We start from the raw sequence: 23,228 nt of genomic DNA, 5'->3' as shown, positions 1-23,228 counted from the left end.
CCCCGCCCCCCCGTTTTTTTTTTGCATGGTGAGAACTTAGGGTTTGGAGAACCCAGCAAAAGCTGCCTGTGGCCCCACCAAAACAGCGGTACCTTCTAGGCTTGCAAAGAACAAGCGAGGTTTCTTTTTTTGGGGAGAGGAGAGGGCGAGGATGTGCCTCAGGTCACCCTGCCCGGTGCGGGCGGCAGGCTCCCTTCGGTTCGGAATCGTATCGAGAGGTTCAATGAATTATTATTATTATTGTCATCATCATCGTCGTCGTCATCATCATCAAATTGCTATGAAATAAATAGTGAGTCGACCTCGCCTGCATGCATTGCCGTCTACAAGTAGACGCTAGGAGTTCCCACTGGTTTCTGCACATTCCCCGACCTTTATGGTTTTTAAAAGTAATTTATTTTACCGCGTTGTTAAAAACTAAATACCTACAGCCTACGCTGAATCATCTTCAGTTAGAAATGTGAGAACTTTTTTTTTTTTTTTCCAGGAGGTGGTGGTGGTGGTGGTGTTAGAGTTCTGGGTGTGAAGTTTCGACACCTTTACTATGTTAGATCATTATTAGTAGAGCTGTTTGGGGTTAGCATAAAAAAAGATCTTTCAGCGCGCGCGCGCACGCACACACACACACACACACACACACACACACCCTCCTTTAACCACAGTTTCGGAGGTGGTCAGTAACTCACCAAAACGTAACTTAAACACGATGAATTTAGGAGATTAAACAATTTCATTAATATTGAAAAGGCTCTCGCGTCTGGGCTGCCTCGCTTGAGATGCAAGCGCACGTTTTTCAATATTAACAGAAGTGCTTGAAGAAAAGAATAATGTCATCTTCTTAATTCGGGAAAAATAACGAGGAGGAGGAGGTGGGTGCGAGGGGTGGGGGAGGACGCTGACCTGTCTCTGCGGGTGCAGCTCGAGAAGGGCAGGTAAACCCTCCGCGCAGAAACCAGGTGGACCCCGTGGGACCTCTGCCGAGCTTCGGCGGGAGGCAGCGGTGCTTCCCGGAGCTGCGCGCTTCAGCTCCTCACGAGGTGCGGCGTTTGGGGGTTACTTGGTGCGGCCGAGTTCGGCTCGAGGGTCCTGGAATGGGAGGAGCTGCGGAGCCCGGGAGCCTGAGGGATCCCTGATGAAGAATAGTGGCGAGGGCTTGTGTTTCCCAGAGAGGCGTTGGTCCACAGCTTTCCTGCTACAGAAGGCAAGCTGCCCCTGAGGTACAAAACAGAGCGTGCTCCTGTGGGCGAGGCAGGAGCGCTCCTGGGAAAGAGCGGTACCAGCATCGAAGCCCCTAAGGATTTTTAGGATCCTCTTAGTAAATAGGTGCATATTGATATATAGATACGTAGATAAAATATTGAGAGTGGTTGGGTTCGGGATATGGAAGATCTCTTTCCCCCCAGTGACAGCCAGGAAGATTCTTTTCTACCGGGTGTGTGTGCCTGTTGAGGGTGGGGGATGGGGAGAGAGAAATGTTTTATTTTAACAATTGGCATTTTGTTGCCTTGCAAAGGGCCTTTGTATGGCTGTCCAAATCATTGCTCGGAGTAAACAGAAGATTAACTAAATGCTAAGAGTAGAAACGTTTGGGTTAAAAAAAAAATCCAAGTTGGAATAAATCAGTCCATCTCCCCGGGAAAGTTGTCACCACCAAGTTGGACATGCGAGGATACAAGTAGGAATTCGTGTCTGAGGAATCTTCAGAGTTTGGCTAGGGTGAGAATGGGAGGTGAGGCACATTGCCCATGCCCAGGGTTAATTAAGGAAATCGAACCTAATAGCACAAGTTTGTCTTGGGTGGGGTAAGGATACACATTTAAAAGGTGTACTTTGATACAAAATTGTATCTTGGTTTCTACTGAGGATCTACAAAGCCCAGAGAAAGGGGTGGGATTTGCATGCTATTTATAGCGTTTTAAGACCGGTATTATGAAGAGGAGGAGGGAGGTAGCACTTTCCAGAAATCTTCAAAAGTGCATCAGAGTCTATTGTACGGAACCCAAAGCAAACAGAAGCTTTGGGGAGGGGGCACATCCGACCCGGGAAAACTGTATAAAATGCACATAAGTCAATTATACCCATGTGCAAACCAAATGGAAATCTCTTTCGTGCAATAGCCATTCATCGCCTCCGCGGAGCCCACCACCGACCACCTTTCTGCTTGGAGAGTTCGCAATAGCCTCTTTTCCCACAAGCTGGACCACACACGGCTACAGATTTCGTAATAATTTATGCTAATTTCCCTCCATAAATCCACAATTCGCTTCAGTGGCACCCGGGCTGCTGAGGGAGTAAAAAGGAGACAGAGGGGTGACAAATACAATATTGATTTTGATTCCTTCTGTTGTCAAGCAGGTGTGTGTGTGTGCGTGAACGGTGGAGCTGGGGATTGGGGGCGGGGGCTCCAGGAGAGGAAAACCGTCCCAAGCCCAGCCAACCCCTTCATCCACACTCCAGAAAGTAACGCGCCCTGGTTTGTTAATATTTACCAAACACCAACGGGAGGTGGAGGGAAAGTACCCGGCAACTTCCGAAGGTTTCCTAGGCGCCAAAAACAATACCCGCCTTCCCGACTTAGAAAGTGAACTCCTGCCTGGAGCGTTTCGGCTAAGCCTTCCTTTGCCTTCTCCTCCTTTCTCCCTCCGAGACGTTTCCTCCCTCTCCTCGAGTGTCTCCCGCCCCCAGTCTGAGTCTCTCGCTCCCTCTCATCTTTCTTTCCCGCCTCGTCCTGGACCCTTGCCCCTCACTTCACTTCGCTTTTTTCCCCTCTCCCCTCCACTTTTTCCATCTTCTCCAAATCGGCAGTGAAAGAGCTGGGGCCGGGGTGGGGGGTGGGGAAAGGGAGGTCGCGGGCTGGCGCATGTCGATGTTAGGTTTTCGGGCCTCCTGTGGCCCACCCCACCTTTCCAGGCCGCCCCCCGCGCTCGCCCAAATTCTTAGCCCTCTCTGGGGACCCGCGCTAACGCACCGCGCTGCTTTGTCCCATCAGTCATTCTTCACCAAATCTGCACTTTGGTGGCGTGAAACGATTTAACTTTCTTTTCAAAAGGATTTTGTTCCCGGGGTATTCAGCACTAAAACAAACTCCCTCAGCCTGTCAGCGGTCAATTAAAAAAAATTGTCGTCCTGAGTGTCCTGGATGCTGTTTGTGCTCGGAATCTGTGCGCCTCCACCGCCAGCATCCCCGCATGGCACAGCCTAGCTCTAACATTCTGGATCTGGGGACCAGAGGGAACCCGCTCAGTGAGTTCTCCCGACCTGGGGCAACCAGAGGGCACAGTCTTCCGGGTTCATAGGCCCCCCAGGGACCCTCACCCAGTGGGCACCGCGTCAGGGGAAACCTGTCAGCCATGACTTTCCCAAGACCGCCCCAGAAGTTTGAGCCTGCACCCCTGGCCACTTCCACCGAGTCTGGCGGGAAATCAAATTGCCCAAGGAAGAGAGGCGGGGGAGGAGACACATTTTGCGCTCTGGTGCCAACGGCCAAGCGGCAGTGAAAGGACACAGCGCCTTTTCCTCCCCCCTTCGCCAACGCCCCCCACTCCAACCCACCCCGGAGCTGGGCATCAGAAGGAGTCCGTGCTTTTTCCGACTGGTAGAAAAGAATGTCTGCCACGGAACTTTGGAGCCATGTATTTCTTTGGTTGGTGACTGGGTTACATGGGCTTTGGACCTTAACTCACAACAGGGAGGTTGAAAAGAAACTTTCAAAGAGGAGTATATCGCCTGAAGCCAGTTCTCCCGTCCCTGTTCAATCTGGCTGGGTTCTAAGAAAGGCAAGAGTCTCAACCTGCTTCTCAGTCTTCACTCCCATCCAAACTGTGGGGGGGGGGGGGCTCAAATTCTGAGGTGTCCCCTCCTTGGTTCCTGTTGCCTGGCAGTGGGTAAGGCCTCTGGCTGTGGCTGGGGCAACTGAAGTTAAATCTGTGTTTGCCTTGGGGTTGGGAGAAAAGGAGTGGCAACACCCCGCCACACACACACACATTTTAGAAGTATTTCCCAAGCAGCTGCTGCAATTTGGAGAGTATGGAAGGCTCAGTTTTCCCTCCACCACAAGCACAAGACAAACAGTAGCCAGCATCAGGTGCCGGTCTGCTTGACCTCCATCCCCAAGAAGTGCCGCCCCCCACCCGTAGTGAGCAGGGAATTTCAATGTCTGTGAAATCAACTCGCCCTGCTCACCATAATGCCCTCTCTTTGGAATCAGTTTGCTAAATACCATTTGGTCTTTGCTTGCTGTGGTTTGCTTTGAGATTTCAAGACTTTAAAGCCTTAGTTTCCAAATCCAATCCCTCCTTTGCACTAACAATTGCATAGCTTTCAATTGGGCATTACCGAACCTACAAATGTGTTTGTCTAAAAAGTTATTTGCAAAAGGTTGGTGGGAGGATTTTTGTTGTTGTTGCTAAACCCTCCCCATAAGTTTTGCTCTGCCCTGTGTGAAATAGAAGCAGCAATTCAAATCTGTTATTATTATTGGAGGAAATATTGCTAAAGCCACCTTGGTATTGAAGGGATTAACTTGCTTTTCTCCCAGCCCCTAACTCTGGGGTTAAGACAGCAGTAGATCAACTGTATAATGTGTGCACTGTTCGCTCATTTGTACAAGCAGAACAAAGGTTGGACTAAGCCAAATTGCATTGCACTTGTGAACCGAGTCCTGATGTGAAGTATCTTTTACAGCGGAGGGAATGAGAACAATTTCGTGTATGTCTAAAAGGGAATAACAAAGCCACTTTCTCGAGCATCTCAAAGTGAAGTAGCGAGGCGTGACATTCCCAGGGTGAGGAGGGACAAAAGCAGGGTCAGGGGGATGAAAAAGAGAATCAAACAGCCACTTTCACATGTCTGCCCTCAACTGCTGCACCTCTCCATAATAGGAAACAAATGTTGTAAAAGGGGGGATTGCTCCCATTCATTCAAAATAGCAAATGATAGCTAAACAACATTGTCAAAACTGAATCAACTTCTGTGCAGTACCACCCAGAAAAAGGTATTGTGTTTTGTTTAATAGCGGGGTGGAGCAAAGGGTCTTTTTTTAAGGGGGAGGGGGAGAAAATCACCCTATACTTTTCATATTAATTTTCTTTGTCAAGAATTACTTGTTTGCTCAGATTTTAAGGAAAAATATCAGTATCTGTGGCTAGGCACCCACTCTTAAAATGTTAATTTTTGGAGGATTTTGGGAAAGCAGAAACAGGAAGGCGAGTTTTCCCTTTATAAAGTGTTTCAAAGCTTCCAATAAGTGGGAAAACTTTTAACCTGCTTTGAATGTGTTATTTGGAAAAAATAAGATATTGATTGCAATAGAATATTAAGGTCAATCCTGGACAGTAGGCTAAATGTACTTTGCTCACAAATTTGAAAAAAAAATCGATTCTAGGGGAACTGCAGATATCTGCAATGAAAAATATTTTGCATCCATAATATTTGTTGGTGCATTCTCCCGCTTTAATTTGTTTTGAAACCGAATAACCTGTAGGTCTTCAGCCTTAAAACTCCGCGCTCTGCTTTGTTCAGGCTGACGAGGAGGAGAGCTTAACCCGGTGGACGTGTGCAGTATATGTGTTTTCTTAATGGCAGAAGCAGGTTTCGCTGAAGACCACAACAGCCTTTAGATACAATAACTCGCTGTGTTCCTGGGAAGGTTAAAACTATTTGATTTCTCTTTTTCTTTCCCTCTCTCTCCCTCCCTCCCTCTCTCCCTCTCTCCCTCTCTCTCTCTGTTTGGGCTTTTTGTTTTTTGTCTCCATGCGTCCCCCGCTGAGCTGCCACCCACAAAGCGGGGTTTGGAAAAGAAAGAAAGAAAAGAAAGCAGGCGGCTGATCCTTACTGGCCTCCCCCAGCTAAGAACGGCCAGGAGGCGGGGCTTGGCGGGGCCTGCAGCGCCGGCCGGCGCTCGCCGCCCCTGGGCGGCCGGGTCCTTCCGCTCAGGCCCGGCTCACCTGGGACGAGGGTTTCGCTTCGCGGGTCCGGGTGCGGGGTGTCGACCCCTCGCGGGGTGCCCTCGTCCTCAGCACCGCCCCTGCTGCGGACGCTCAATTTGCTCACTCCTGGTGGGTCGCTGTGTACTGACAGGCTGTAGGGGGAAACCAGGTTGCCCCGAAGGCTTATCTGCGCCTCAACAATAGATCCACCGTCTTCTGTGTTCCTCAACCTCTCTCTCCTTCCCCCTTTCCTCTCCCGCTCTACCCCTATCCTTTCTTTCTCAGACTCTGGTTTCAATTTCCGCAGCGGAACGGACACCAGATTTTAGGTCCACAAACTAGTCGCCTTCCCAGCAATGCAGAATGTCCTGGATCGGCAATGCATTTCCTTGGGTCCCCAGCCGGCCCAACCAAATGAAATGAAGGAAGGAAGGGAGGGAGGAAGAAAACAGAAAACTTAAACATTTCCACCCCAACCCCATCACCCGCATACCTCTGCGGCATAGTGGTAGGCCATGATAAGTGGGTGGCTCCAGAGAGCGGGATAAATCGTTAACTCGAAGTTCATGGCATCTGTGCAGTTTTTAGGAGACTTTGGCACTTAAAATTGTGACTGACATTGTTCACCGCCCCCTGCCCCCCGCACCAACAGCGGCCCTAGTAAGCAACCCCTCACCTCCCCCTCATTTATTTTATTTAATATTTTTATTAAGGAAGAATTTTGGAGATACATGTTTATATATAAATACTTATATATTTAAAATAAATATTAAATCTGCACTGCCATTTTTCCCTTAAAGTGCCTCCCTCTCTCCATCTTTTGGATAAATCCAGAACCACGGAACATTTAATAATTCCAAAAAATAATTCCGATTCGGCCGGTGAGTTTCTTTGGAGTGATAACCATTTGTTTGTGGTGGCCATAGCGATTTGATTGGTGGAGCCGATGGCTTCCCTTAACTAAGGTAGGCTGCCTTTTCTTCCCGCGCCGGCAGTAAAGACAACCTCTCACCTCTCGTTTCACCGCCCCCCTCCCCAGAGCAGTTTGGGTTCATAGTCTTTAACTGGCTCTCCTGAATGCCCGGAGTTTGGGAAGGCTATTGATGTTTCCGTTCCGTCCGTTCATCCTCTTTTCACCTATTTTTCTTTAATTGAAAAGAAAAAAACTACACACAGAGTAAATTAGATGAACCGTATAGAGTGAATAGAGTGAGTCAGAGCCTTCCCTTTTTCCATGTCTTTTACCCCTTTCCAAAAGGACAGAGGGAGCGGCGGGACTCGTAGGTTCCACAGATCTTTGGTAATTATTAGCAACTTAGGTTCTCGCGCCCGGATCTCCGCGACCTGTTGATGACTCGAGTCGCGGAGCGCGGAGCTCCGCGTGGAAGTTGGTTATGTAAACTGCTTGTGTATTTCACATTATCATCGCGCTGTCTGGAGGCAATGTAGATTTTCTAAAGATCTAATGAATAAACAACTAGCAACTGCTGGCGGTGTAATTTACATTGTTAATGCCTACATGTGTATAATAAATATGCATTTGTATGTCGTCAAATAAACTCTTTTTAGTTTCTAACCTGTGGTGATTTTTTTTTTTTTCAAAAAGAAAGAGGGTGGGGGGAATCTCGTCTTTCCAAGGAAGAGCGTTTATTTCACTTGCGTGGCTCTGATGAACAGGGCTCTGCCATCGAGTCCAGGTGTAGGGTCCGCAGCCAGGCTGTCCCTCCTACCCGCCGAGGAAAGCTCGGCTGGGAGGAGCCCGGGCACTGGACTCGCCAAGAAAGGGAGAAGAGCCCAGGAACTTGGCGCGGTTGGGGGACGGCGGCGCATCCTGGACCCGGGAGAGGACAGCATCCACAGGATCCGCGTATTGTCCCCCGAGCTATCGCCCTGCCCCAAAGAGAAGTGCCAGCGACTTCTCTCAGCTCGCCACTTGGGTTGTGAGAGTTGGGCTGCTGTGGCTTCGACAGCCTCTGGGAAAAGTTTCCCTCGGAATTTCCCAAGTAAAGACTTCCCCACGCGCCTCTGTAGACAGCATTTCGGACCCGCCTGGGGGACCGCAGGGAGGAAAGAGACGCTCTGGCCCCGGGTCGGAGTCTTACACTCCGCCGGATCGGCCGCTTCCCCCGGTAGGCAACCTCGCGGAGGGCAGCAGGAACACGGATGCTCCCGGGACCCACGGCCTGCCGAGCCGCGGGGTAGCTGCTGTTTTCAGAAGCCCTCCCTGCGTGTCCCTCGCCGCTTATTTCAGGCTGGGCGCCGACGTTTGATATCTCTCCCTTCCACCAACCAGGTGCCACTTTCTTAGCGCGCTCGAAGGCAAATGTCTCATCTTTTCCCGTCCTGGATCTGGAATACATTATTTTAATTAAGTCTATGGCGATTTACTTTCCTCTGAGATCTATTCCACGGTGCAATTAGGAACGTATTGGTGCTAGCTCCTATGAATATTCAGGAGCATGTCAATTAATTAGCAGACAGAGGAATCTCATTATGGTGCTCAAAACCCTTTTAGTGTTAAACAGAATTAAGGGGGTATTTGGCAATGCGCTGGATTAGTGAATATTTTACTGTGCACTCATTTAACTTCATTATCATAGCACTTACACTACTCTCTGATTTTATTAATTAAATTGCTCATTAATTTGTCCAAAAAGGATAAAAGTTTTAACGTGCCACCCAATAACTTGGAAAGTAAACTTTCGCCCTGCTTGATCTTCGCTCCCGGCCAGAAGAGGACAGATGGCGGCTTGCACAGCCGGAGATGGAGGCGCGGTTCTCCTCTCCCTCCACTCTCAACTTTGGGGAGCGCACGCACTCCGGCTCCCCACACTCGGGGAGCAGCGGGATGTCCAGGAGGAAGGGCCGCGACCACACAGCAGCCTATTTGCTTTTTGCCTTCCGGGACTGGCCTGGAAATCTGAGTCGTCCTTCAGCACGCAAAAAAAATGAAAGCTTTTCGTTCGCCCTCGGGAGTGCGGGTGACTCGGTCCGGAGCGATTTGTTCAGGGACCCGGGAAGAGCCCTAGGGACTTCGGTCAGCGCGCCCAGGCCCCTCTGCCTCCAGGCCCCAATGCTCGCTGTTTCCCAAAGGCGTGAGCAAAATGCATTTCGTGGGGTCAGCATCCGCGACGCCCCCTAAAGGCCTGCTGAGAGCAGCGCCCACGCCCTAGGCCACTTGAGGCCTTTGTCGGAACACTCTGCCCTCGACCGGGGTCACCCCTCGGGCTTCAGCCAGGTTCGCGCCCAAGTGCCGCTCACGCCCACCTGCACCTCCCCCCATCCTACCCCAAAAGGTTGGAAAGACAAATATTAAAATTACTTGCACAAGGGAACTGCTAAAGAGATCCCAAATTAATATGCATGTAAAATTAATTAGTTGCATTTCGTGACATCAAAATAAGTACCTGGGAAACAGAACACCTTCTGGGCATTGGGAACATATGCTGGAATTAGAGTTAATTGACTAATTACATAAATTAGGCATTAATTTTGCAACACATCAAGTATAAAAGATATCTCAATTAATTTTGCATAAATTACCAGGTGAAACGGGGCAGCGGTCCGGCCAGGATCCCGGTTCTCCGACCTCTCTGCCCTTTAGGGCCCAAAAGCTAGGCGGCGCGGCGGGCGCCCGGGTTGAGGCTGACTGGCCCGCGAGGAGAGACCGAGATCTGCACCGGGAGTCGCCGCCCGCGCAGGCTGATGACCCGGGGCAATCGTTAATGCGAAGAAAACTTCCCCACTCATTAAAATCAATTACGTGAGGTTAGATTGATCAGCTTTTGTCAGAAAAGAGCGAAGCAGACCCCTTTACTAGTTTCCCCTCCCCCTAAGTGCCCCCCCCCCCATCCACCTGGTTCTGTAGCGATCCGGGCCATCGCTGAAGAGGTCCCGCCGGCTGGTCCTCAGTTTCCCTCGCTGAAGACATTAATTTTTCTGGGTTTGACGTCGGCTCTGGGCCACTTTCCATCGATCTGGACTCTGGCCTGGCTGTGCAGGACGCCTGGTTTCTCTTGGTGGTCTACATCCTCTCGGGCACACCATCACTCCTTACTCACGAATCCAGATTTGAGGGAGTGATGCTAAGTGATTTGAATAATCTCGTCCGTTTTGAAGTGGCTGTAAATTAATCTCTGGGATGTGAAATCTAGGTAAATAACCCAAACATTCTCCTAGAAGACTGGTTCGTCGGAGCCCCTAGCTTCCTCCCCCCTCTATGGCATAAATGAGTTCTCTCCTTTCTCATGGATGAAAGAACAGAGAGGACACAGCATGGGTGTTCAGTTTAGTTTTCTGGGTCGCCCTTCCCTAAGGGGAGCTTCAGGGAACACACTAGTAATTCTCCCTCAAAAACCATCATATGTAACATTTGCCTTTAAAACAGTTTATTGTTGGCAAAATATTAATAATCTTGACAGCAACTTTCCCCTAAGTTCTCTACACATTATAAGTGAAAGGAAAAGGAGTCCCAAAGTAAAAGGGTTACTTGAGCAGTGGATCAAGTCATGCCACTTCCAAACCCTAGTGAAACCGCAACAAAACTCATATGCATTCCTCACATAAATTACCACCAATTACAACACAGTTTGGTTCTGTTGATCTAGTGGAATGTTACTAATGGAGGGACAGATTTCTCCGTAGCTTCTGGAGCTGTCATCATGTGCCTGGTGGGTGGTTTGTAAAAGTATCTGAAGTCACAGACCCATGCCCCACCTCTGCCCCAAGATTCCCAAGTTGTAATCATTTTCTTTTTGCGAACGCAAACACAGAGAATGAAAGGAAATCCTGAGAAACCCTTTATCGTCTGATTATATACATCTTCATCAAGGTGCCTAGGTGACATTTGTTAGAATATAGTCCTAACTCCTGATGGGCTTAAAGAAACCTATGAATTCCTGAGGTTACTGAGACAAGTACTCATTTTGATGTAGAGGTTTCCTGCGGTAGCCAGATGCTGAAGGCACTTGAGGGAGATGTCGACAAGTGGATAATTGTCAGCAGAACTAAAACAGACACTTTGTTTACAGTCGAGCATGATTAATTGAGAGTAAATAAAACAGCACTCTTTATAAAATCACCATCCAAGTTCGAAAAAGGCGGTATGTTTCTAGGAATAAAAGAAGTGGACTTATGTACAAGGGCTAGTTTTGCCAGCCCCTTGAAGCGGCAGCTGGCAGTGGTGTGTATCAGAAATAGATATGCTTTATTGCTTTGCAGCTGGTCTGCTTTTTAAAAAAATTTTTTTTGCCAAATTTATAGCACTGGATTAGAAACATTTTTCTCCTAATTCACTGAGTTTTAAATTCCTCTCATTAAAAGATTATTCTTCCCCCTCCCTTCATTCTCTCTTTAAAATGTGAAACTCACTTAATGCAAAATAATTTTTAAAATGAACCAGATGTGATAAGCCCAAACTGATGTTGTCAAATAAGGCTATTAAATGCCATTGTGATACTACAGTTTGTAAGAGAGCATTTCTATTCCCCGTGGCTCTCATAAATTGCAGAGGCCAGACTCTAGTAAACATCTTATGATTGTCCAACATAATAAATTTTAATGGAACAGGAAATATGTCTTTCTTTCAAAGCACAGTGTGACATATATGCAAAGTATTTTTTTGGCCTTTGTCCTGCTAGACCAGAGGGTAACCAGGCGAACACCTTTCTAATAAACTTTGCTAATCATGTTTGTGCAGATTAGTGCTGCAGGCATACTGATCAATTGCCTTGGATAGATGCCTTGAATGGATTGATTTTTGGCAGTCTATAAGTGGATATTCTTCGTATTGTAATATCATGCCCAATGAAGTTCAAAACAATGAGCCTAAGGCAGTTAGAAATAGTTTTGGATTACTAACAACTCAGTGAATTCACTCCTGTTGTCCTACTGTAAGTCTGGATACAGAAACACAAGCCAGGCAAATAAGATGCCAACCAGGACTTTCTTCGCGCTGCCGGAAATGGCTTTCTCTTGGGACTTCTTGCAGTTAAGAACCAGGAGCTTCTGAGACTAAAGCAAAAGCAGAGTGGCACGGAAGGATGGAAGCAGAGAGTGAGTCGTGGGGAGGAAAAAGAAAATGGAGGAGGAAGAGGAGGAGGAGGCAGCAGAGGAGGAGGAGGAAAAGAAGAAGAGATGGACCCTTTCTCTTCTGTGATCCCCGGACTTTTTGTGAATCGATACTTTTTCCTTTGCCTTGAGCCTGTTTGAGCTAAGTTCTGAAGGGGTCACGACTAATATACTTTTCCTATTGTCGTGAGACCCGGAGCAGCTTTCGTCCTGAAAACCTTGCCTATTCCTTCTGTTTCTCCTCACTGTACGTTGGTGGGCACTGTATGTTGCTGGTGGGCACTATCTATTGCCTTGCTGATTGCACACTTGTGGGATACTTATCAGGGCTCCCAGAGCTTGCCAGTCTTAGGATGAGGAGCTAAAGTAATGTCTCCATCAGCATATCCCTAAGCCTTTAAGAAATCTTAGAAGTCAGACAGCTTCCCCCTCTCCCTCCCTTTCTTTCATCCTTCCTTCATTCTATAAGCGTTTCTGAGGACTAATTCAGTTCTAGGTCATTAAATAGCAAAGCAGGGCTCTGATAAATTCATTTCAGTTTAAATTTCAATTGGTGAAAGAAAATACATACCCAAGAATAGGCACCAGCTTCTCAGATTGGAGTTTTTTTCATGCTGTAAGCTCTTCATAATTTCAAAGTATTTTAAAAAATACGTTCTCTCATTTGACCCTCACAATAACCCATAGGGGAATGGAATCTATGAATAAAAATGGCTAACAGCCATTGAGTGCTACGTATTAGGCCAGCAGTTCTGAAAGTGTAGTTCTGGGACCCTGGAGTTCTCTGAGAGCCTTATATGGGTTCCATGAGGTTCACATGATCTTCATGATAAGACATTATTTACCTTTTCCACTCTTATTCTTTCACTAGTGTACAGTGGTGTTTTTCAGAAGCATCATGCCGTGATTTTTGGAACAGATTGAATACAAAAACATGAGAATCTAATTGTTTTCTATTAAGCCAGACATTAAACAGGTTAACAAAAATGTGAAACAATGGTACCGTTCTCATTAATTTTTTTGTTGTAGAAAATAGATTTTCTTTTTTTTTTTTGTGAGGAAGATTAGCCCTGAGCTAACATCCGTTGCCAATCCTCCTCTTTTTGCTGAGGAAGATCAGCCCTGGGCTAACATCCGTGCCCATCTTCCTGTACTTTATATGGAATGCTGCCACAGCATGGCTTGACAAGCGGTGCGTTGGTCCTCACCAGGGATCTGAACCTGCCAACCCCGGGCCTCTGAAGCAGAGCATGCCAACTTAAGCGCTTCGCCACTGTGCCAGCCCTGAAAAAGATATTTTTATAAAAATATGTTATTTATGTTAACACGTAATGGATTTATTATTTTTTAAGTGAATTAACAAATAAATATTTAAAAATTTTCCCAGTTTTAATTTTGAATGCAGTAAATACCTATAAATAAACTCTGATAAACAAAATCCTTTGGGGTAGGCTCTGCTATCATCTTTTTTTTTTTTTATAATTTTATTTATTTATTTTACCCCCCAAAGTCCCAGTAGATAGTTGTATGTCATAGCTGCACATCCTTCTAGTTGCTGTATGTGGGACGTGGCCTCAGCATGGCCGGAGAAGCGGTGCGTCGGTGCGCGCCCGCAATCCGAACCCGGGCCGCCAGCAGCGGAGCACACGCACTTAACTGCTAAGCCACGGGGCCACCCCTCTGCTATCATCTTTTAGAGATAAGGAAACAAAGGTTGGGAGTGAGCTTAGGAAACCTTGAGGTTCCACAGACAGTAGGTAGGATGGGAGCTCAAGGCACTCTGCTGCCAGAGTTTGAGATTTGACTTCTATTTTATAGTTGAAATTGAAGTGTTCCTGTTCTTAGTTAAGAATGCTGAGACCCAGAAAGGTTATGTGATTTGCCTAAGCTCACACAGCCAGTGACTGAGCTAGGGCTCCCACAGGTCTTCCCACTATAGCCAATGACCACTATACTCCCTACTGTCCATTCAGTGGTGTGAAGGGAAGCTGGCTCTTGGTGGGGAAAAGCCTTCATTTGTAGTATTTGCCGATTTCTGTAGTGTAAATACTCCCACCATGGCTGATTTCAAGCCATGACTTCCCATCAACTGGGAAGAGATGAGCACAACGGGCTTTTGTGAACTGGTAAAAGCTGGTTCTAGTATACCAGTGCCTCCACTCTGTTTCACGTATAATTTTGCTCTTTATCTTTGAAATTGTTTTCGGGTCACCTCAAAGCAACCATGACGTGGTAGATGATTCCCTGCTCTTGGACTCAAAAGACCTGGCTTCATCTCCCAGCTCTGCTGCTTACTCGCACAGTAAACTTGGGGAAGGGACTTCATCTCTCAGACTCAGATTCTGCTTGTAAAACAGGGCCCATAATATCTGCCCTGCCTATCTCGCTGTTTGTGTGTGCGCGCACATGCATGTGTTCAGGAAATGCATTCCTTTATATGAAACCACTTTATGAAATGCAAAATGTTATACAAATGTGAGACATGGTGACTGGACTGATCTGTTCCTTGTTAGATGTGCCCAGTTCACACTCCTCCTCTGGAACATCTTCTCTAGGTTCTTTATCCTTGGTCAGAATTGATGGTTTTCTTCTTATACTTCCATAATACTTTGTCCATACCTCTATTTCACCACCCATGCATCATCTCATAATTGCTCTTAAGTCTGTCTGTCACCAAAGCAGTAGAATGCAATAGTTAAATTCTCAGAATCTAAAGCAGTGTTGTCCAGTATAAACATAATGTAAGCCACGTATGTAATTTTGAATGTAGTTTCTCGTAACCACATTTTAAAAAGTAAAAGGAAACAAGTAAACTTAATTCAATAATATATTTTATTTTAATCCAATCTATCTAAAATATTATCATTTCTACATACAATCAATATTAAAAATTACTAATGTGATATTTTACATTCTTGTTTCATACTAAGTCTTTGAAATATGGGGTGTATTTTACACTTACAACATATTTCAATTCAGACTAACCACATTTCAAGTGCTCAGGAGCCACATGTGGCTAGTGATTACTATATTGGGCAGCATAGCTATAATATCAGTCTCCTTGGGTTCAAATCCCAGCTTTTCTATTTACTAGCTGGACAATTTACTTGGCCTCTCTGTTTTTCAATTTCCATTTTGTGAAATGGAATTAATAATGCCATCCACACCACAGGGTTGTTGAAAGAATTAAGTTAATATATACAAATAGTGCTTAGTATAAAATATGCATACCATAAATGTTAAACATGATAGTTTTATTTTTAGATTGTAATATTTCTAAAGACAAAACTGTATTTTATTCATATTCTCATTTTTCAGAACCTAAAATTGTGGCTGACATACAGTAGGTCCTCTGCATTGGCTGGCTGGCTGAATGAAAACTGGCTTCTACCACTTACTGCATATAGCATCAAAACTTCAGATGAAATCCTGGACATTGTAAGCAATGGCAACTGAGCATTACCTATTAATGGCGGTAGTGGTGGGGAGATACCATTTGCAGATGTATTTTAAAATAATCAGCTTTGTTAAGGTATAATTATCATAAAACTCACCCATTTTAAGTGTACAGTTCAGTGAGCTTTGACAAATATATCAGTCAATCAATACATAGAACATTTTCAGCACCCAAAAAGTTTCCTTGTTCTTCTTTATAGTCAATCCTCTCTCCCCACCCTCAACCCTTGGCTACCATTGATCTGCTTTCTGTTATTTTCGCTTTACCTTTTTAGAATTTCATATGAATGAAATCAGAAAACACAGGGTCTTTTGTGTCTGGCTTCTTTTACTTAGCGTAATGCTTTGAGGTTCATCTGTGTTGTTCCATGTATCCATAGTTCATTCCTTTTTATTGCTGAGTAATATTTCATTGTACAGATATACTACAATTTGTTATCCATTCTCCTGTTGATGAACATTTGAGTTGTATCTAGTTTTTAACCATTATTCTCTTAAAGCATCTCTCACAGAGCAGAATTTTTTAATTTTAAAGTTGAATTTACCAATTATTTCTTTTATGGATCATGCTTGTGGTGTTGTATCTAAAAAAAGACATCCACCATATTGAAGGTCACCTAGATTTTCTCCTATGTTATCTTCTAGAAGGTTTTATAGTTTTGCATTCTACATTTAGGTCTATGATTCATTTTGAATTAATTTTTGTGGAAAGTATAATGTCTGTGTCTAGATTTATTTTTTTGCATGTGGATATACAGTTGTTCCAGCACCGTTTGTTGAGAAGACTATCTTTTCTCATTGAATTGCCTTTGCTCTCTTGTCAGTGTTTATTTTTGGACTTTCTCTTCAGGTCCACATATCCAGATTTACAGTAGTTCTGCATTTTTTGATTACTGTAGTTTTATAGTAAGTCTTGATATGTCTCAAGCGTTGTAAGTCTTCAAACATTATTTTTCTTTTTCAAAATTGTTTTGGCTATTCTAGGTCCTTTAAATTATATAGAATTTAAAATCTATATAAATTTTAGAACGAACTTGTCAATGTCTACATAATCTCTAGGATTTTGAATGAGATTGTTTAAAACATCGATTTGGAGGAGAATTAACATCTTAACAATATTGAGTCTTCCAATCCAGAAACATGGTATCTCTCTGCATTTTTTACATCTTTTTTAATTTTGCTCAACAATATTTGGTAGCTTTCAGTGAACAGATATTGCATATTTTACTAAATTTATCCCTAAGAAACTCGTGTTTTTATTCTATTATAAATGGTATTGTTTTTTAAAATTTAAATTTCCAATTGTTTGTTGCTAGAATATAGAAAGACAATAGATCTTTATTTACCTTATATTCTGCAGATTTGCTAAACTCACACATTATTTCTAGTGGCTTTTATATAGATTTGTTAGATTTTTCTATGTGCACTATCATGTCATCTGTAAATAAACGCAGTTTTACTTCTTCCTTCTCAATCAGTATGCTTTTTATTTAGTTTTCTTGCCTTATTGCACTGTCTAGGACCTCCAGTAAAATGTTGAATAGAAATGTGAATAGAAATGCTCACTTTGTTCTTGATCTTACGGGGAAAACGTTCAATTTTCCACCATTAGGTATGATTGCTGTAGGTTTTTCATCAATGTTATTTATTAGATTGAGAAAGTTCCCTTCTATTGCTAGAGTTATTTTTTAAGTCATGAGTGGAGATCAAACTGTATCAAATACTTTGCATCTATGAGATGATCATATGATTTTCCTTTATCTGTTAATATAGTGAATTATATTGGTTGATATTGCAATATTAAATCAACCCACTTGGTCATGATGTATTACTCTTTTTATATTGCTAGATTCAATTTGCTGAAGGAATTGGTTTGTAGTTTTCTTTTCTTGTCTTTTTCTGGTTTTAGAATCGAGTAATTATGGTCTCATAGGTGATTTGGGATATGGCCACTTCTCTTCTATTTTGTGGAAGAGTCTGTGTAAAATTAATATTATTTCTTTTTTTTTGAGGAAGATCAGCCCTGAGCTAACATCCATGCTAATCCTCCTCTTTTTGCTGAGGAAGACCGGCTCTGAGCTAACATCTATTGCCAATCCTCCTCCTTTTTTTTTCTCCCCCCCAAAGCCCCAGTAGATAGTTGTACGTCATAGTTGCATATCCTTCTAGTTGCTGTATGTGGGACACGGCCTCAGCATGGCCGGAGAAGCAGTGCCTCAGTATGCACCCGGGATCCGAACCTGGGCCGCCAGTAGAGGAGCACACACACTTAACCGCTAAGCCACGGGGCCGGCCCAATATTATTTCTTCCTTAAATCCTTGGTAGAATTCACCAGTGAAGCCGTCTGGGCCTGGAGTTTTCTTTGTGGGAAAGGTATTATCTAAAACTTCAATTTCTTTAATAGATATGCTATTCACATTATTTACATCTTCCTGAGAGGGCTTTGGTAGTTTGTGTCTTTAAGGACATTTGTCATTTCATCTAAGTTGATTGATTTGTTGGTATAAAGTTGGTCATAATGTTTCCTTGTTATTATTTTAGACTTCTCTTATCTTTTTCTTGATCAGTCTGGTTAGAGGTTTATCAATTTTATTGCTATTTTCAAAGAATCAGCTTTTGGTTTCATTGATTGCTGTTGTTTTCCTGTTTTTTATTTCACTGATTTCTGCTCTGATCTCATGGTTTCCTTACTCCAGCTTCTAGTAGGTCTAATTCCCTTTTTACATATTTTCTTTTTTATTGAAGCTGGAAGCTTAGATTATTGAATTGAGATCTTTGTTTTCTAATATAGGTATTTAATGCAGTCAATTTACTTTTAAAGATTGCTTTGCTTCATCTGTAACCTTTGATATCTTTTCATTTTCATTCAGTTCAAAAATTTTTTTTAACTTCCCTTGTGATTTCTTCTGTGATCCATGTGTTATTTATAAGTGTGTTATTTCATTTTCAATTATTTGGAAATTTCCAGATTTTTAAAAACTGATTTCTGGTTTCAATCCATTGTTGTCAGAAACCATACTTTGTATGATTTTAATCCTATTATATTTACTAAGCCTCTTTAATGGCACAGTGTATGGCTTATTCTGGTGAATGTTCCAAGTACACTTGAAGAAAATGTTTATTCTGTTGTTGGATGGAGTGTTCCATTAGTGTCAATTAGGTCAAGTTGGCAGAGAGTGTGGTTCAAGTCTTCTATATCCTTACTGTTGTTTTCTATTTGCTTGTTCTATCAATTACTGAGAGAGGAATATTGAAGTCTCCAACTAAAATTGTGGATTTGTCTATTTCTTCTTTTAGTACTTTAGTCTTTGGCTTTATGTATTTTGAATTTCTGTTTTACTTCCATAAATATTTAGGATTATTATGTTTTCTTGATCAATTAATCCCTTTATCTATGAAATGTCCATCTTTATCTCTTGTTTATTCTTTGTTTTGAAGTCTGTGTTATCTGATGTTAATATAGCCACTCAGCTTTATTTTGATTAGAGTTCTTGTCGTATCTTTCTCATCCTTTTACTTTTCAAGCTATTTGTATTTTTATATTTAAAGTGGATTTCTTGTAGACAGCATGTAATTGGGTCTTACATTTTTATCTAATTTCACAAACACTGCCTTTTAATTGGAGCATTTAGACCATTTACACTTATCTATATGTAGTTGGACAGAAAACTACTATCTTGTTATTTGCTTTTTTTTTTTTGTCCCATATGTTTGTTATTCTTTCACCCCTTTTATTGTCTTCTTTTTGAATATTTTTATGATTCCTTTTTATATCCATTATGAGCTTACTAGCTATACTGTTTTTCTCTTTCTTTCCTTCTTTTTTTCTTTTGTGGTTGCTCTAGGGTTTAAAATATATGATTTTAATTTATCACAACCTACTGTCAAATAATATTATACTACTTCATTTGTAAAAACCTTGTAGCAATTTACTTCTATTTTCCTCCTCTTATCTTTTGTACTATTGTTATAATACATTTTACTTCTATATATGCTCTGAATCCTACAATGTACTGTTATTATTTTTGTTTAAAACAGCCAATTATCTTTAAAGAGATTTAAAAATGAAAACAAATGTCCTATATTTACCTAAATATATGCCTCATTACTCTTCATTCCTTTGTGTTGATCCAAATCTCCATTGGGAATCATTTTCCTTCTTCCTGAAGAACTTCACTTAACATTTCTTGTAGTGCAGGTCTGCTGGTGATGAATTCTCTCAACTTTTGTTTGTCTGGGAAAATATTTGTTTTGACTTAAATTTTGAATGATATTTTCACTGGGTATAGAATTCTAGATTATCAAGTTTTTTCCTTTCAGTACTTTAAAATTTTTGTTCCATTGTCTTCTGATTTGCATGGTTTCTTATGAAAAGTCTCTGATAATTCTCATTTTGTTCCTCTGTATGGATTGCATGTGTTCTCTCTGGTTGCTTTTAAGATTTCATCACTGGTTTCAGTAATTTGATTCTCATGTGCTGTGTCATGCTTTATTCTGTGTGTATTTATTATGGTTAGACTTCTCTGAGCTCCTTGGATCTGCGAGTTTATATTTTCATCACATTTGGAAAAATTTTGACCATTATTCTGAAAATATTTTTTGCTCCTCCTCCTTCTTTTTTCTGGAACTCCAACTTCATATATATTAGATTGCTTAATATTGTCCCACAGATCACTGATTTTTATTAGTCATTTCTCTCTCTCTCTCTCTCATTTTGGATAAATTTTATTCCTATGTCTTCAAGTTCCCGATTGTTTCTTCTGCAATGTCTAATCTTCTGTTACTCTCATCCAGTACATTTTTATTTCTGATATTAAGTTTTTCATGTCCAAAAGTTTCATTTGGGTCTTTTTTAGCCTGTATATGCTAATTAAGCATCTCTGTCCTTCCAGGATCTGTTTTTATTGAAGGATTTTTCTGCTGATTGTGGGTCATATGTTTTGCATGCCAGGTAATTTTGATCAAATGCTGGTCATTGTGAATTTTAAGTTGTTGATTGCTGAAAGACACTTAAAACAATGTCAGACAAAATTATTTGAATCAGTTTGATCCTTCTGAGTCTTGATTTTAAGCTTTTTTATGGCTGGCTCAGAGCAGCCTTTGCTCTAGGGTTATTTTAGTCCCACTACTAAGGTATGATCCTTCAGAGAACTCTGCTTGATGCCCTATGTGTTACAGTGTCTCTCCACTCTGCTTGGTGGAAAAGGAAACTATGCCTAACTGTGTATGAGCCCCAGTAATTGTTCTGCTTACTGCTTTCCAGTAGTTCTTTCCCTGACCTTATGGATAGATCTATAGTCATCTAAGGACTCCAGGAACTCCTCTTCAGATCTCCAGTAATGTAGCCTGCAAAGTCTAGATACCTAATCCTTCCCAAAATTCAGTTTCTGTCATCTTAGCCAGTGACACTGCTGGACTTTTTTTAGATTCTTTCTCTTTGTGCTGTGGCCTAGAAACTAACTCCAGGCAGTGAGCTGGGATAATCATAGGGTGTCCCTCATTTGTTTTCCATTGCTCAGAGACCACAGTCCTCCTCTTCCTGAAACAGTTTTTAAATGTATTTTGCATGGATATCTATTTAGAGTGGGAAGGCAATTCCCATGGCAGTTAATTTTTCATGGGCAAAACAGAAGTCTGTCTATGAATAAAATTTATTGTGAAAGAGTTTTACTGAGTAGAATATCCCCTTTTTTAGGAAGTTAATTAAAAGGTTTGTTCTTCTCCATTTGGAAATGTCACAGTCTCTTTAAGTTTAAGACAAACTGAAAGTCTCCAATTTCAACATTCTTGGACTAACACGAAGAATATCAGTGCTTTATTTTTCTTACAGGGTCTCCTTTTTTCCAATACAAATCATGTTTTAAAAATCAGGCTTTATCCACACTAAGCTATTGTAAGGAAATATATAGTATTGGGAGACTTGATATTATCTTTACTAGAAAATGCACTACCGTCCTGTTCACTTAAGCTCTTATTAAATTATTATTTTTTCCTCCTAGTTACCAGTTGGGCTTTAAGAATTGCACAAGTGACAATTTATATGGCATTCTCAGAATTTGATCACTTAAAAATAAAAAATGATAAACTATCAGTGACTTCACATAAAGTGTGGATGAGTCCTTTATCAGTATAAAAATTTAGCACACAATGAGAATAAGAAATATCTATATATGGCTGGTATCAGAATGTGCACTTCTCACTTCAATAGAGAACACTCAGTACCTCTTAGGAATAAAATTCTATTCTTTTAAGCTCTCTCTGAACAGGTTGTAAACATTTGTGATTTTCTTTTCTGAAATTAGCCTAATCCTTTGTAATAAATTGAGTTTCTGTGTTTGGCAGAGCTTCTGGAGATTAACTTAAGAGGCAGGAGTTTGAGGAATTAGAAATATATTAAATTAAATGTGTTCAAATATTTCCTTCCTCTCATGTATTAAGTACTTTGCAAAAATAATTACTTTAATTTTCTTTTGTGAGAGAGAAAAACTTTTCCTTATATATTTCATTATTCCCAAATAGAAATAAACTTTCATAAAATACCTATCATATCTTATTGTCATATTATTTTTACCTTTAAAGACAGATACATTTGGAGACATCATAACTTGGTAATAAGTAGGTAATTCCTCTATTGTGTTGTATTTTTTATATCCTGATAATTAAGCATGGTATCTTCAGTAGAGATTATGACCATGATTATGAAACTGCAAAGCACCTATAGGAAGGGATGATTAGATTCCTTATAATACTGAAAAAAAACTTTGAATTTTTCTGGTTGCTACCATGTTTTGGGCTACTGAAATACTCATGTCTTTATGGCCCCATTTTTGCTTCTAAATAATCAAAATAATATAATTGAATATCTATACAAAGGGCTAAACTTTTAAAAATTCATAGATTTTTATTTTCATTTTGTTTATAGTATATTTATGCATTATGAAAATGCATTTCAGGTTTAGTATATTACTTAGAAGAATAAGTGCAGAGTCTTCTCCCTTTATATAATTGTATACTTAATGATAAAAAGGAAATCATGATGTCATGATGCCTGTGGTTTCTCTGGTGTTCTTTGTTATCAATTAAAAAATAAACCAGATTTCTAATTCCCCAGTTCCTTGGGGATTTATTTAAAAGGCAACCTGAATTTTTACCTTCATGCAAAAACATTGCATTGTTTACAAGCTGAATATTAAAATAATATAATTAGAATGAAAAGTGTTTTCCTTTGGGGTTCTCTTTAGAAAGAGAGTGAGACAGAGAGACATCTTGGGATATAGCAGGGAACATGTCTGCAAAGCTGATTTGATATTAATGCATTCTGCTAATCAAGTGTATTTTCTGTATTGACTGAAGTTAACATTAATCCTTTAATTTGCAAATACTACAGTTCTAAAAATTACATTTCCTAGTTGATCACTGGTGGTTATGCTACATAGTGTCATTGTAAACTCACTGCAGAACAGATTACTTACACTCACTCTAGCAGATGAAATTATCCCCCAGCATATCTTGCAAAATTAGTAGAAATGCTGGTTGCTATTAAACCTGATCAGCTGGTATCACAGCAGGGTACTTGTGAAAAAATTACTTAATATCTCTTTGTTTACAGTCTTCTCTGAGGTGAATATATCTAATGTAATTATTCAACTGCTAACCAGCTACTGATGTTAACTATTTCTGTTTAAAGAAGTTACATTTTTAACAAAACCTATGCCACACTAAGGTTTTATTTTCCTAAGAATTTTATTTTGTGTATATATCTAGAAAAGGAGTCT

General features: G+C 41.7%; 1 long non-coding RNA gene across 2 annotated transcripts in view; it reads left to right on the top strand.

The window, feature by feature from the left end:
• LOC147917571 (uncharacterized) overlaps positions 1-23,228 on the top strand; it is a 75,525-nt gene that overhangs the window by 791 nt on the left and 51,506 nt on the right. For both annotated transcript variants that reach the window (XR_015550936.1, XR_015550935.1), the window contains exon 2: positions 15,315-15,434. This is a non-coding gene — a long non-coding RNA (uncharacterized LOC147917571). The remainder of the gene's footprint in view (positions 1-15,314; positions 15,435-23,228) is intronic.

The sequence above is a fragment of the Ceratotherium simum genome, chromosome 3 (assembly GCF_057802395.1).
Source record: "Ceratotherium simum simum isolate JZ-2026a chromosome 3, ASM5780239v1, whole genome shotgun sequence".
Taxonomy (NCBI): domain Eukaryota; kingdom Metazoa; phylum Chordata; class Mammalia; order Perissodactyla; family Rhinocerotidae; genus Ceratotherium; species Ceratotherium simum.
The sequence above is the reverse complement of the archived record's forward strand: the minus strand, read 5'-3'. Positions and strand labels throughout refer to the sequence as shown.